Genomic DNA, 14,456 nt, shown 5'->3' with positions numbered 1-14,456 from the left:
AAACTCACCTTCGCGCGCTCTCTCTCTCGTGCACACACGCAAAATCACTTCAACTCGTTTACAAAGTAATGCTGTAGTCTGCAGCAGTTTTAACGCCTGCTTTTAGACCTGTTGAAGGCTGCTGAACAATCAGTCTGGGGGTCAGACGCTCTGCCTCAGGTCCACTGCCAGTAAAAGGAAGAAAAAATAAGACCATGGATCTTAATGAATGTGTAGGCTCTCCAGTTTCTGCCCGTCACACAGGTTGACTGCCAAAGGCCAGGAAAAGACACAGCAGCCATCTGGGAGCTCAGAAGCAGGATTGCTGCGCTGGTAACTGCTTCTTGTCACAGGTCAGGTGAGACGCTACACCCCAGGGCGGCACCTCCAGATGTGCCTTGTACCAGAGACTGGGAATACTTGGGATCGGAACACAGCGGTCCTGCGATTTTAACAGTCAGTTGCTTGGGCGTAACCAGCAAAGGGGTGAAAGAACGTAAATGAATGTCTTTCTGTTTGCGCTATGGAAGTATGAATACCTGCTGTAGAGTTGCTGCTTGTTTTGCAGGCTTGCTGCCGTGTTGGATGAGAAGCCCCACTGAAGTCAATGAAGAGGCTTGTATTTTAACTTAAGGTTTGATCGGCTCCAGATGGACAACAAAGAGAAACTAAACCAAGATTCTCTGCCAGCAGAGACGTACAAAATGGGTGTGTGATACCTGCAGTCCCGAGCGGTGCTTCAAGTTTATTTTCTCTTGTATCCTTCTGTTCTGCCCCACAAATGGTGTAACCGGGGATTTATTCCAAAGACGTAGCTTGAAGGGTCGTGGGAATAGAAAGGTTTTTCCTTCTTTTAGCTAGCCCACCCTGCCATCCTGTAAACCCACCCGGAGGTGGTTTTAGGCAGCCAGACCTATGAAAATGCCCCTTTTGTTGCTGAAGTGAAATACCAGCTGTGCTGGTGCTGGCTGCAGTGCGTGTCTGCAAAGCATGCGCTAGCTCAGCGGTGTCGTCTTTTGTAGCCGGCTGCCTGTAGCCGGTGTCTGACCGAAGGCTGTTGCGGGGAGTAGGGTGGGGATGCTCCTGCGTGTTGTGAGGCACTTCAGGACCTGGTTCAGAAAGCAGAGCACGTCTTTGTGCAGGTCCCCTGTGGCTTTCTACTGCTGTGCATCCCAGCTAGCGCAGTAGTAGGTAGCGGAGTCTTGCAGAGTTACTTTGCTCACTGTCAGGGTGCAGACGGATTTGGCGGGGTCCTTCTCGATACTAAATTTCCCCTCGTTGGACTTGTTTTCCAGGAAGAGCGTGGAGGACATGTAGGCAATGCGCTCGGGAGCTGCTTTGGGCCTCTTTCGGTACCAGTGAATGAAAACTTTGTTAAAATCAGGATGGGAGACGTGGCAGTTGATTAGCACCGTTTTGCTTTCTGGCTTGGTGATGGATATGGGGGTTTGCTGCAAGACTTGAGCGGCACCACCTGTGCGAAAGCAGGGGAAAGATTAGCACCATGAATCTGAGGCAACGGAGCGTCCCCTTGGCCGCTGGCGGAGGTGCAGGCGTCGGGGTGAGCAGGGCACGTACAAGGAAAAGCAGCCGCCAGGATGAAAGCGCTCAGCAGCCACATTGTCGCTGCCTGCCTCATGGCTTCCTTTCAGGGACAGGGTGAGGGCCAGACTCAAGAGGTGGCAAAGCAGAGCTGAGCAGCAGGAAACCACCCAGTGAGGCTGTGCCAGCTGCGCATGCCTGAAATAATTATGCACAAGCCATTTCATTAACACCTATCGAGAAGGCAAGCAACAAGAAAACCCAACCCAAAACCGCCCTGGTAAGAAGAGAGCCCACTCTTGAGACAAAGATTTTTTTTCTTTTTTTCCCCAAGGAATTTGCTGAGATGATGAGCAAAGAGGCACCTGTTGGTTTTCTAGTCCTCACCATGTGATGTACCTGTGCTAAATTCTAAAGTCAGTTCTTCGTATCTGGAATTTTAAAGGTACGTGGGCTATCAGAGGGTGGAAGAGAAGAGATGCCCCTTGAAAGCAGGCAAAATTGCTGCCCTAAATCTCTGAGCTCAGGAAGCATTTGTGGGAAGTTGCTGCTGTGTGTTTGTTCACTGCTTTCACTGTAATGAGTTCCTGCGGGGGAGCCCAGCCTGGCAAGCAGGACCCTGGAGTCAGGTGAGGTTTCCAGCCCTTGGGAGCACAGAGGAGGTTTTGTGTTAGCTGCCCAGTGGTTTTCAAAGGATGTGAGGTCCCAGTAAGTGCCATAAGAGTAGCCTCTTGCTGCTGTGTGATTTTATTTATTGTCGGATGGACTCTATCATCGCCTTCTCGGCCCCAGATTGTCCCTCTAAGATTTTTCACAAAAATAAGGATCCCCTGATTGCACATAGAGAAGGGGCTTTGGAGCTTCTCCGGGTTTGTGTTGGTACCAGTGGATGAAGCTCTTCAGAAAGCCTGAGCCAGAAAAATGGCACCTGATCCGTGCAGTCATTTGCACGGCTCTGCTGGCGCAAGGTTTTGGCTGCCTGAGGCTTTGCCCAGCTCCATCTACGAGGAAAGCAGAGAAGCGGCACTGTCGCGACAGCAGTGAGCAGCCCCCGGGGCTCACAGGCTGGGACTCTCCCAAGACCCTGCCGCTCACATCTACAGCAAAGGGCTGACGCAGCTAGAAGCAGCTGCAGCAGCAACACGTGCATCGCGCGGTGCCGAGCCTGCCTCCCTGAAGCAGCCAGGAGCAGAGGCCGTCCCCGGCAGGAGGGAGCAGGCACCTAAGGCGGAGAAACGAGTGGCTCAGGTTCCCATCACCCAGCAGCAGCTCCGCTAAATGCCCCGAGCTTTTTGGGGGCCACAAGAGAGCTCCTCCGTCTGCGTATCAAAGTTCCTGCAAGAGGTGGTACCCTGCACATGGATGCCACCACCCACAGCAGCTCCCCAAATTAAGCCCTGTGTAAGAAGCTACAGCTTTTCTTGAAGGCAACTGCCTCATGACCAGCAACAGAGACTGTCCCACAGTCACCGGCAAGTTACTTCAGCACTTCATTGCCCCACTCTTAGAGGCTGATGCCTTATTTGTAGGCTGAGTTCCCTTTGCTTCATTTCTCCCTGGCTATAGGATTTGCTTGGGGTAGTGAGAGCCCTGTTCTCCGAGATTTGTTCCCCACGTATGGTACCTAGACAGAGACAGGCTTCATTCATTCCCTGACTCTCTTACTGACTGAGGTCTTGGAGGCTCCAAGTGTAGGATGATTTTTCATCCCATGATAACACTGCCAAAGCTCTTCTGCTAGCAATTTGGCCCATTCATTTTGAAGCTTGACCATCAAATGGGATCCTGTAAGACAGCTTCTGCCTGAAACCCGTGTTCCTATGGTCAGTGTGTGGAGTTACCCAGTACTGCAAGGGAAGCTCCAGTGCCTTCAGTTTGTCCACAAGCAAGTCTGGCTTTGAACGGCTTAATCCAGCTCAGTGTCGAGAACCGGCACGCGGTTTTGATGAGCCCGTTCGAGCCCTTTTTGAGACGCGAGTGGTCACGGCTCTGGAACAGGTGGAACTGAAGTCAACGTTGGTCGTTGTTCTGATTTCAGCTAGGAAATTTTAAGTTAACGATTTAATAGTACTTCCTGCATTGGTACATCTGATAGGTGTATCACAGCAACTAGGAAGAGAATGTAAAGCCATTCAAATCAATTACAGTGATTAATAAGAATGTAGGTAACTTAAGGATTGCCTTCCAACAGCCTGTTTGTTCATGCTTCTGTCTTGACAAAATATTCACCTTCAGGGCTGGCTTCTTCCTTTGCTCAAATCTTACAACTTGTGGAGAAGACAGGAAAGCAGGTCAGCTAGGCCTATCGAGAGCACCACGGCCATCGCAAATAACGAGAGAGTCCACTCCACACCTCAGCCACCCCACCCCATTGCTCCCCACCGCCTTGGACACACCTGAATGCAGGTTCCCCCCTTCCCTGGTGCCTTGACTGTGGCTTTGCTTCCTTTCTTTCTTTCTCTCCTTCCTTTTATTATCTGTATCTGCTACCATTCAAGTCACCACTCAAGACAGATGCTACTGACTTCAGCAGAGTCAACCCAGCCCTTTCTTGGGAGCGTAAAACAGCCAGGGTGCAGGGAAAGCCGGTCATTGCCACTCCAGCGGGAGCTGAGCCGAGCGTGGGAGAGCACTCTGCCTGTCTCCTGGCTTACTCCAAATCCTAGCGAGGGAAGGGGCTCTTCCTCCCATTTCTGCCGGGCTTTGGCGGAATGGTCCACCTTGCAAAGTGCTGAGCACTCACACTGACGGCAAGTCAAGAGGGAGTCCCAAGGAGGGGCCCTAGCTCCCAGCGACAGTGAAAACCGCGTTACCTATACAACGTGTGGGAAAAGTACCTTCTCAAAGTGCAACTTCAACATCAAAACGACTGTTTATCGTTTCGTGGCGTAGCACTTGGCATCCATAGCCGTTAGATCTTTAAACAGCATTTTGTTGGTTTCCTGTCTTAAGGGCAAAATAGTCAGAAGTGAAGGCCTGTTGCAACTGGAAATGATGCTTGTGGCTTTCTGAGTGGGATAAAAGAAATAGTATGAGAGTTTCTTTTGTAAAACTACAAAAAAGGTGCAAGATGAACAGCAGTGCTGCATTGGCCCAGGACTTGCCCATCACTGATCCTGGAGGCACACAGGTCGGAAGTTTCTTACCTCGACCACTCACTCCATGTGAGGTGTAGGAGGCAACAGAGCCTGGAGAAAGAAGCCGCACTGCTCCAATACAGATCCTGGGATCTATAAACCTGGGAACGATTCGGCGTCTGAAAAATAGCCACCCTCTGACTCAAATAATGATTTTTTTCCTTAACTCTTTGCTTTATAAAACTAGTAGGCAATAAAGTACTGAATGCTTTGTTCAGAAAACCTAAATCTACGTAGCCCTGGCAACTTCAGAAGCACTGGCTTTCTCTGTCTCTCATTAGTCTTAGTTCAAAATCATTTTCAGGCGAGGACCGCTTTCTTGTCAGTCTCCCAAAGTGCTTTGCATCCTTTAGCTGTTGCAGGAAAAAAATGGTGAACCTTTCCTTCTGTGACCTAGAAGAGTGAGTGAACTCAAGGTTAGTAGCCATGGCTGACACAGCAAATTCAGGCTGTCAATCCAGACAATGTCCGGATCTTGAGCTAAGCCAGGCTGTAGCCCTTCATTTCCCCTTGGCGACGATGGCAGCTCCATTTGGGGGACAGCTAAAACTAGATTGCCATAGAAACCATGCAAGCAATAATCCTACCTGGAGAACAAGATGGACTGCAGGATCTGACAGGGGTCTGAAAACTTCAGTTCTAGTTCTGGAAACCTTTGATACAACTTCATAAAAACTGCTGAGAGTGCACAGTTAAGTACCATAGTTCCGTAAATAGCTCTTGTTTGTGCTCGACTTTCATCTGATAAATAAACCGTAGCTCGGCAGCACCTCCCAGCTGCTTATCAGCTGTGTGGCTTACCTCACATCACTCAAGAGCCCAGGGAGGAACAGTCAACAACCTAGATGCTCAGCATCATGCAAAGTAGGATACTTCTCATTGACCCTCCTAAAGGCTGCACTCGTACTGAATTGCTCTGGAGCAGCAAGAGGCAGCTGCAGCAGACAGTGCTACCTGGCTCCTAGGCTGGCCCCTTGGAAATCACAGGCACCTGCCTCCTGCCGAGGTCTTCACCTGAAGAGAGGTTGAGAAGGACTCTAAGATGGAGGTGGTTTTCTCCCGTAAGGCTTCCCCAGCATTTACTGGGCCCTTCCCTCTTTACATCTGGAAAGCCTTTTGCTTCTTCATCCCTCTGGATTTTGCATCCCTACAGTTCCTGACCTGAGGTAAAACTTGAAACCAGCCACAGGACATGCAAACTGGGCAATTTCATCCCAAATGCCCTCCTGTCCTCATGTCATTTACGACAGCACTTCTCCCTTCCTCATTCTCTCCCTCTTGGGCGCCCCTAGTCCCCTATCAAGCCCCTCCTGGCCTTTTTGCCTGCTCTTGTCCCATGCCTAGACAAATAAGCTGGACTGTCTCTACAGAAAAAGTTCATGGCGTTGTGGGGATGTTTCCTCTGCAAACACATCACTGCTGTAGGAAATGGCAGAGGGTTAAGGGAATGGCTGTGGGTGCAGTCCCACGCGGCGCAGCGGTACCACCTGCTGACTCGGTTGTCCAGCTGGCGCACCAGCAGCAGGCAGGTGTCTTTGTGTGTGTAGAGGAGAGATTTCTTTTTGGGCAAGCCTGTGTCCCAACTAATATCCCAGACTGGTCTCTCGGGGTGGGCAATGGGTCCTAGGCGACATTTGGTACCAGCAGGTGAACTGTGACCCTCCAGTTACTTTGCAGGTAAATTTGACAGTGTCCCCTGAGAGTGGCGGGGCTGTGGTGGAGACTGGTTGCTGGTCCCAGGTGGAGGGCCCAGAGCTCACCTGGAGTTAGAGGACACAGCAGGGACAAGGCTGCTTGATACCCTGCAAGAAATGGTGTGTGCCCAAAATCGCCTCTTTTTCCACAATAGCATTTCAGCTCTTCCTGTGCACACTGTCCTGCTTTGCATCATGGGCAGGGAGGACACAGCTCCAGGTGGCTAATATTCCTTTATATTGCCATATAAAGCACAGCACAATAACTAGGTAGGGCATCCCCCCAGCCCAATAAAACCCCCACACCATCCAGTGTCCTCAACATCAACCAGTGAAGGTGTTGGCGGTGTTTTACTGCCCAGGCTTAGTTTCCTGTGGTGACACAGGCTGTGTAACTGTGGTCACCCCGCTGCACGCGTTGTGTAGGGATGGTGCTCCAGACATCTCCCTCCTCCTGAGGAATGGCTTCACCTCAGCCCCCTCTCCCTCTCTGCCTGGTCCCAGGCCAGCTGCAAAAGCTCGGGCTTGCAGTGGTGGGGAATACCCATCCCTGGAGCGAGCAGAGCCGGGCACGGAAATGCTCAATGCCACCCAGCCAGAAACCTCCCTGAGCTGAAGTGCCTGACTTGAAAACCAAGAGTAATTCTTTCCCCTTTGCCTAGTCTTCATCTGGTTTGCTTATTGACTGAGAGCATAACTCCCCAGGGGGAGGGACGGTTTCACAGAACATTCTTCTGAAGCACCCGGGGCCTTTTGCAGAGGCAGGCTGTGTTACACAGATCCTGAAGGATAATTTGGTGCCTCACCCGTGATTCTAATCAGAGTTAGAGCCTGAGCGTGTCCGAGCATTTAAGATTCACTAATATCCATATGCCCTTGACGGTTCCATATCATCTAGTCCTTATGGTTGCCTCTATTCACTTCAGTTTGGGTTGGGTACTGTCTACTTATTTTCGTCATTTCTTCCCATTGGTAGCTGGAAGGAAAGACAATTCAGCAGACGGAGAGGAGGGAGAGCCAGCACCGTAAACCACTCTGCAGTGCATCGTGAAGGCGTCCGTGTGCTGCAGGTGGCATCTTCTGCCCCCGGTACGTGGTTATTGTCCGCCCACCTCCTGGAATCACTCCAGGCTCTGCAACAGCAGCTCACTGGCATCTTTTCACATACTAGCTGGTGGGAGAAGGAGGCTTTTCCTTCGTGCACGGGTTTCTTACAAAAAAGCCGAAGATGATAACATCAGAGGAGTCAGCACTACTGCCGATCAAACAGCCTCCATGCTTAGCTTGCCATAGAAAAGAAAGTGAGTTTGAGTGCTTCTGGGATCTCGTGTGCCGTATCAACTGCAAAACAACATTAAGAAATGACGATTGGTGGCTAGAGGGAGGGACTAGAGTGAGGGTGAAGGTCTTCCAGTTGAAGTAGGTGTAACAAAAGCAATCATCTATTCTGAAGGCTCCTGGGCGGGAACATCGTAATCGCAACCAAAATCAACGGCAGGAGAGATGGAGAGAGAGAACGGTGCTGACCGGTGCTTTTCCTGCCGTGTCCTTAGAGACACAGTGAAGGAGGCCACCACCGTCTCACCTGCCGTTGCTGGGACTGTTGGGTTACGGTCATGAGAGCAAGTAGCTAGGAGGTGTCGTTAGAAGAAAGAAGGTGAAACACTGCATCTTGCAGACAGCATGTCTAACTCCCCTGTATGATCTGGGCTTGCAAGTCTGAGGAGGACAAAACCGAACTATAGCGATTGGGAGAGCTAATACACACTGGAAATTGTTGTGTCACTTTTTCATCCCATCAGACTGATATTCTTCAGTGAGTTACGCTTCAATGAACCAAGTGAGCAGAGTATCAGGGTACCCCAGCAAAGGAAAATGTTAAGGAGAGGCTTGATGGTAGAGAAGAACCTCTGTGGATGACTTTCTCAGGCATGAGGGTCAGCGTGGCCCTTGAGGCAGCAGCTAGGAGGGATGCATTGCGTGTGAGACATAAAGATGGACAGTTGGTCTTACCTACGGAAAGGTCTTTTCTCTGGTGCTAGCTTTGGTAGCTCTGTCTCCAAGTTGTTGGGTGATTCAGATGCATGACTACTATGATGAACAGCAGTGAACCACAGACCCTGCTAAGCAAGAAGGAAGGGGAAAGGGGCAGATACAGCTCCAGAAAAATGAACCAATATTCCCACCTGCACATGTTGGGAGGAATAAAGAGAAAATCTTCCTCTCCTCCAAGAGCTACCAACATTTAAGGGAAAATAACACTCCTTTTCCTTTGCTGAAAAGTTTACGAACCTTCAGGATAAAGCTCTCTATTTCAGTTTTCTTTGTCAGGCCAAAGGCTTGGAAGAGGTCCAGGACAACGTGCTGACCTATTTCCAGCAACAAGAATACGGAAACGTGCCCCTTTCCAGTAAAGAAATCCTTACAGCCAGATCTTGAGCAAAAAGGAGGAGAAGGTGGAATGGAGAGGCTGGCTTAGGTATTGGACCTTCACCGTTCCCTTTGCACTGTGCACGGGCTCAGCCAAAATGCCCAGCTGTTGGCAGCTGATGCTTCCAAGGAGTGGGTCAGCACCGAGCGTGTCCTGCTTCTGCAGAGCCCGCGTGTGAGGCCAGGCAGCTCATCCACACCAGGGGAAGTGAGTTGGGATCTTTCAAGTTGTTTGTGGTTGAGACACTGAGGGGGTATTTGTCTCGGTGATCTCTGAGTTCCTGCCACAGTGACTATCCCAGTAGGCGCAGTAGTAGGTAGCAGTGTCGTCTGGAGTTATATCGTTTATCGTGAGAGTACACAGTTTCTGGCTAGAATCCTTTTCAATCCTATACCTGTTTGCTTGGAAGCCGTCATCTACTGATATTGACCCTGAGAAGTAGAGCATCCTCACCGGAGCTTTATTCACCTTCTGTTGATACCAGTGTATGGCAGTGCTATCAAAATTTACAGAGACGTCTTTAAAGTGACATCGCAGGCGAACACTTCCTTTAGGCTTGGTGACTGAGAGAGGGCTCTGCATGGGAACATTTTGTGCAAATCCACCTAGGGAAAAAAAGCAGAGAAATGCTGTCATTAGCTGGAATTCCGGGATTGGGGAAGACGCCTGTTAGCACAGGCATGGGTGCCTGTGAGGAAATGTAGGAAAAGAAGGAAGGACTTACAAGACCAAGCGGCTGTGGCCACAAGCGCTGCCAGCAGCAGCATGTTTGCTTGTGATGCTCCGCTGTCGTTGAGAGTCAGAGGAGGTGCAAGGGACCCCAGATGAGGACAGTGTTGCGTGGAGGAGGAGGTGACTGTCTTGAGCGGTCTTCAGCGATGGGTCTTCTGTGCGCAAGCAGATGGGGCTACATTTGAGCAAACCCGCTCCAGGCTGGCAGATGCTAAAATTGGTTAGAAGGTTGTAGTCCAGTCTGCTTTTCAGGTAAACAGGAGAAACATTGGTAAATGCTAGGCTCGCGGTCCTTGAGAACTGGAGGCAGAGCAACTGAGGAAGGGTTGCAAGCGAGAGCAGCTCCAGCTGTGGATCGCAGCGTGAAAGTTTCAGCCTGCAGGTCACCCCGGTGGGCGGTGAGTGTGTGTTGACACTCAGCGAGACATGAGGAGGCACACAGTGCCCGAGCGGGCGGGAGGCATTCCCCCATCCTGTTCCGGAGCTCCTTGTGCTGCTTCAGCTTAGTCACCCAGCTGCGGCACACCAAAGTGCCCGGGGTGCCCCTGTGCTGGTGCTGCCCTCCAGTGAAGGAGTTGGGGCCCATCAGCCTGCAGCGACCCAGGCAGCTGCACCGCAGGGACTTGCCTCCGCTTTGGTTTTGAGTGCAGGAGGAAATGCACAGCCACAGGAGTTTGGTTTTGAAGCTCAGATGAGATGCAAACACTTCTTGGACAGGAAGACGGGAAAAGCAAAGCGAGCCTGGTGAGGGCTGCTGTCAAGAGCCATCACAGAGGGGCATCTCGATGAGCAGGGCTGGTGCTGCAGGGCACTCCCCCGTGACCGGTGAGCCTGGGCTGCAGCTTGCCAGGCACGAGGGAGATGAGCTGCTTTGGCCTTCCTCCTGCTGGCAGTTGGCCACATGCAGCAAGCCGGCAGTAGGCACGGGTTGCTAACGGGCTTGGAAAGGTGGCCGTGAGTGCAGGGCTCCAGGGAGAGGCAGGCAAGGAGAGACACCTGCCTCTGTGTGGTGGCAATGGAAAGGGTCCCCCTCTTCCCAATAAAGAGAATCATAGAATCATAGAACCATCGAATGGTTTGGGTTGGAAAGGCCCTTAAAGATCATCTCGTTCCAACCGCCCTGCCATAGGCAGGGACACCTTCCACGAGACCAGGGTGCTCAACGCCCCACCCAACCTGGCCTTGAACACTTCCAGGGCTGGGGCATCCAGAGCTTCTCGTGGCAACCTGTTCCAGTGCCTCACCACCCTCCTGGTGAAGAATGTTTTCCTTATATCTAATCTAAATCTACCCTCTTTCAGTTTCAAGCCATTCCCCCTTGGCCTATCACTACATGCCCTGGTAAAAAATCTCTCTCCTGCTTTCTTGTAGGCCCCCTTCAGGTACTGGAAGGTTCCTATAAGGTCTCCGCAGAGCCTTCTCTTCTCCAGGCTGAACAGGCCCAACTCTCTCAGCCTGTCTTCACAGGAGAGGTGCTCCAGCCTTCTGATCATCTTCATGGCCCTCCTCTGGCCTCGCTCCAACAGGTCTACGTCCCTCTTATTTTGGGGGCCCCAGAGCTGAACGCAGTGCTCTAGGTGGGGTGTCATGAGAGTGGAGTAGAGGGGGAGAATCACCTCCCTTGACCTGCTGGTCACGCTTCTTTTGATGCAGCCCAGGATATGGTTGGCTTTCTGGCCTGCAAAGGCACCTTAGCGGGTCACGGTCAGCTTCTCATCAACCAACACCCGCAAGTCCTTCTCCTCAGGGCTGCTCTCAATCCATTCTCCGCCCAGGCTGTCTTTGTGCTTGGGATTGCGGCAGGAAAACTATGATGTGGTCGTCATCACGGAAACATGGTGGGATGACTGACATAACTGGAGTGCTGCAATGGATGGCTACAAGCTCTTTAGAAGGGACAGGCTAGGAAGGAGAGGGGGAGGGGTAGCCCTGTATGTTAGGGAGTGTTTTGACTGTCTGGAGCTTAATGACAGTAATGGTAAGGTTGAGTGCTTATGGGTAAAGATCAGAGGGAAGGCTAACAAGGCAGATATCCTGGTGGGAATCTGTTTACAGACCACCTAACCAGGACGAGGAAACAGATGAAGTATTCTACGAGCGGTTGGCTGAAGTCTCACACTCCCTAGCCCTTGTTCTCGTGGGAGACTTCAGTTTACCAGATATCTGCTGGAAATACAACACAGCAGAGAGGAAGCAGTCTAGGAGGTTCCTGGCGTGTGTGGGAGATAACTTCCTGACACAGCTGGTAAGCGAGCCAGCCAGCGGAGGCGCCCCGCTGGACCTGCTGTTTACGAACAGAGAGGGCCTGGTGGGCGATGTGGTGGTCAGAGGCTGTCTTGGGCTCAGCGACCATGAAATGATAGAGTTTTCAATTCTAGGAGAGGTAAGGAAGGGGGTCAGCAAGACCGCTACCCTGAACTTTAGCAGGGCGGATTTTGGGCTGTTCGGGAGTCTGGTTAACAAAGTCCCTTGGGAGGCAGTCCTGAAGGGCAAAGGAGTCCAGGAAGGCTGGACGTTATTCAAGGAGGAAATCTCAAAGGCGCAGGAGCAGGCCGTCCCCCTGTGCTGCAAGTCGAGCAGGCGGGGGAGAAGACCGGCCTGGCTGAACAGGGAGCTTTGGCTAGAACTCAGGAAAAAAAGGAGAGCTTACCGCCTTTGGAAGACGGGGCAGGCGACTCAGGGGGACTACAGGGATGTTGTGAGGATATGCAGGGAGAAGATCAGAAAGGCGAAGGCACAGCTGGAACTTGAACTGGCCACCGCCATTAAAGACAACAAGAAAAGTTTTTATAAATATGTCAGTGACAAAAGGAGGGCTAGGGAGAATCTCCCTCCTTTGTTGGATGCAGAAGGTAACCTTGCCACGAAGGATGAGGAGAAGGCAGAGGTACTTAATGCCGCCTTTGCCTCAGTCTTTAATAGTCAGACTGGTCATCCTTGGATTTTTCAGGCCCCTGAGCTGGGAGATGGAGATAGGATGCAGTTGTCGAAGAGGTGGCAGTCACTGACCTGCTCCTCCACCTGGATGCGCACGAGTCCATGGGGCCAGATGGGATCCCCCCGAGGATACTGAGGGAGCTGGCAGAGGAGCTGGCCAAGCCACTCTCCATTATTTATCAGCAGTCCTGGTCAACCGGGGAGGTCCCAGATGACTGGAAGCTAGCAAACATGACGCCCCTCTACAAGAAGGTTCGGAAGGAGGATCCGGGGAACTACAGGCCTGTCAGCCTGACCTCAGTGCCGGGGAAGGTCATGGAGCAGATCGTCTTGAGTGCCATTATGCAGCAAGTGCGGGACAACCGAGGGATCAGGCCCAGCCAGCATGGGTTTATGAAAGGGAGATCCTGTTTCACTAACCTGGTCTCCTTCTATGACAAGGTGACCCGCTTAGTGGATGCGGGGAAGGCTGTGGATGTAGTCTGCTTGGACTTTAGTAAGGCCTTTGACACTGTCTCCCACAGCATTCTCCCGGAGAAGCTGGCTGCACACGGCTTGGATGGGTGCACTCTGTGCTGGGTTAAAAACTGGCTGGACGGCCGAGCCCACAGAGTGGTGGTGAATGGAGTCAAATCCAGTTGGCGGCCGGTCACGAGTGGTGTTCCCCAGGGCTCAGTACTGGGGCCGGTCCTGTTCAACATCTTCATTGATGGTCTGGATGAGGGGATCGAGTGCACCCTCACTAAGTTTGCAGATGACACCAAGTTGGGTGGAAATGTCGATCTGCTGGAGGGTAGGAAGGCCCTGCAGAGGGACCTGGACAGGCTGGATCGTTGGGCCGGGGCCAACTGTATGAGGTTCAATAAGGCTCAGTGCCGAGTCCTGCACTTCGGTCACAACAACCCCATGCAACGCTACAGGCTGGAGTGGCTGCAGAGCTGCCTGGCAGAAAAGGACCTGGGGGTGCTGGCTGACAGCCGCCTGAACATGAGCCAGCAGTGTGCTCAGGTGGCCAAGAGGGCCAATGGCATCCTGGCTTGTATCAGGAACAGTGTGACCAGCAGGACCAGGGAGGTGATAGTGCCCCTGTACTCGGCACTGGTGAGGCCACACCTCGAGTACTGTGTTCAGTTTTGGGCCCCTCACTACAAGAAGGACATCGAGGTGCTGGAGAGTGTCCAGAGGAGGGCAACGAAGTTGGTGAAGGGTCTAGAGCACATGTCTTATGCGGAGCGGCTGAGGGAGCTGGGGTTGTTTAGTCTGGAGAAGAGGAGGCTGAGGGGTGACCTTATTGCTCTCTACAACTACCTGAAAGGAGGTTGTAGCGAGGTGGGGGTCGGTCCCTTCTCCCTAGTAACGACTGCTAGGGCGAGAGGAAACGGCCTCAAGCTGCGCCAGGGGAGGTTTAGGTTAGATATCAGGAAAAACTTCTTCACCGAAAGGGTAGTCAAGCATTGGAACAGGCTGCCCAGGGAAGTGGTTGAGTCTCCATCCCTAGAGGTATTTAAAGAACGGGTAGATGTGGTGCTCGAGGACATGGTATAGGTAGACTTGGCAGTGATAGGTTAACGGTTGGACTCGATGATCTTAAGGGTCTTTTCGAACCTTGACAATTCTATGATTCTGTGATTCTATGATCCCCATCCCAGGCATTGAGATGGGGCTAACGTGCCTGTAGTTGCCCAGGTCTTCCTTCTCGCCTTTCTTGAAGCTAGGAGTGACATTTGCTTTCTTCGAGTCTTCAGGAACCTGTACGGATTGCTGTGACCGTTCAAAGCAAATGGAGATTGGCTTTGCAAAGGCATTGGCCAGCTGCCTCAGCACTTGCGTGTCCACCCCGTCAGGCGCCATGGACTTCTGTATGTTCAGTTTAAGTTCTCACTAACCTGATCCTCCTCCACCAAGGGTACATCTTTCTTGCTCCAGACTTCCCCTCTGTTCCCAGGGGCCTGGGATTCCTGAAGGCTGGCCTTGCAGGTGAACACGGAGGCAAAGGAAGCATTG

At 51.9% G+C, this 14,456-nt stretch overlaps 1 long non-coding RNA gene across 2 annotated transcripts; it reads left to right on the top strand.

Annotated features, from left to right (window-relative positions):
* The first annotated feature begins 9 nt into the window (after positions 1-9).
* Positions 10-8,874, top strand: LOC148057560 (uncharacterized). 2 transcript variants are annotated; one of them, XR_015706781.1, is made up of 4 exons: positions 10-687; positions 1,856-1,966; positions 7,329-7,441; positions 8,671-8,874. It is a non-coding gene; the product is annotated as an uncharacterized LOC148057560 (long non-coding RNA). The 2 variants fall into 2 exon arrangements; XR_015706780.1 differs by lacking the exon at positions 8,671-8,874 and having other exon boundaries at positions 7,329-7,635.
* Positions 8,875-14,456: the final 5,582 nt, after the last annotated feature.

Source organism: Nipponia nippon, unplaced genomic scaffold, assembly GCF_047370975.1.
Source record: "Nipponia nippon isolate SJK-2023a ecotype South Korea unplaced genomic scaffold, ASM4737097v1 scaffold_1, whole genome shotgun sequence".
NCBI classification, from domain to species: domain Eukaryota; kingdom Metazoa; phylum Chordata; class Aves; order Pelecaniformes; family Threskiornithidae; genus Nipponia; species Nipponia nippon.
The sequence above is the reverse complement of the archived record's forward strand: the minus strand, read 5'-3'. Positions and strand labels throughout refer to the sequence as shown.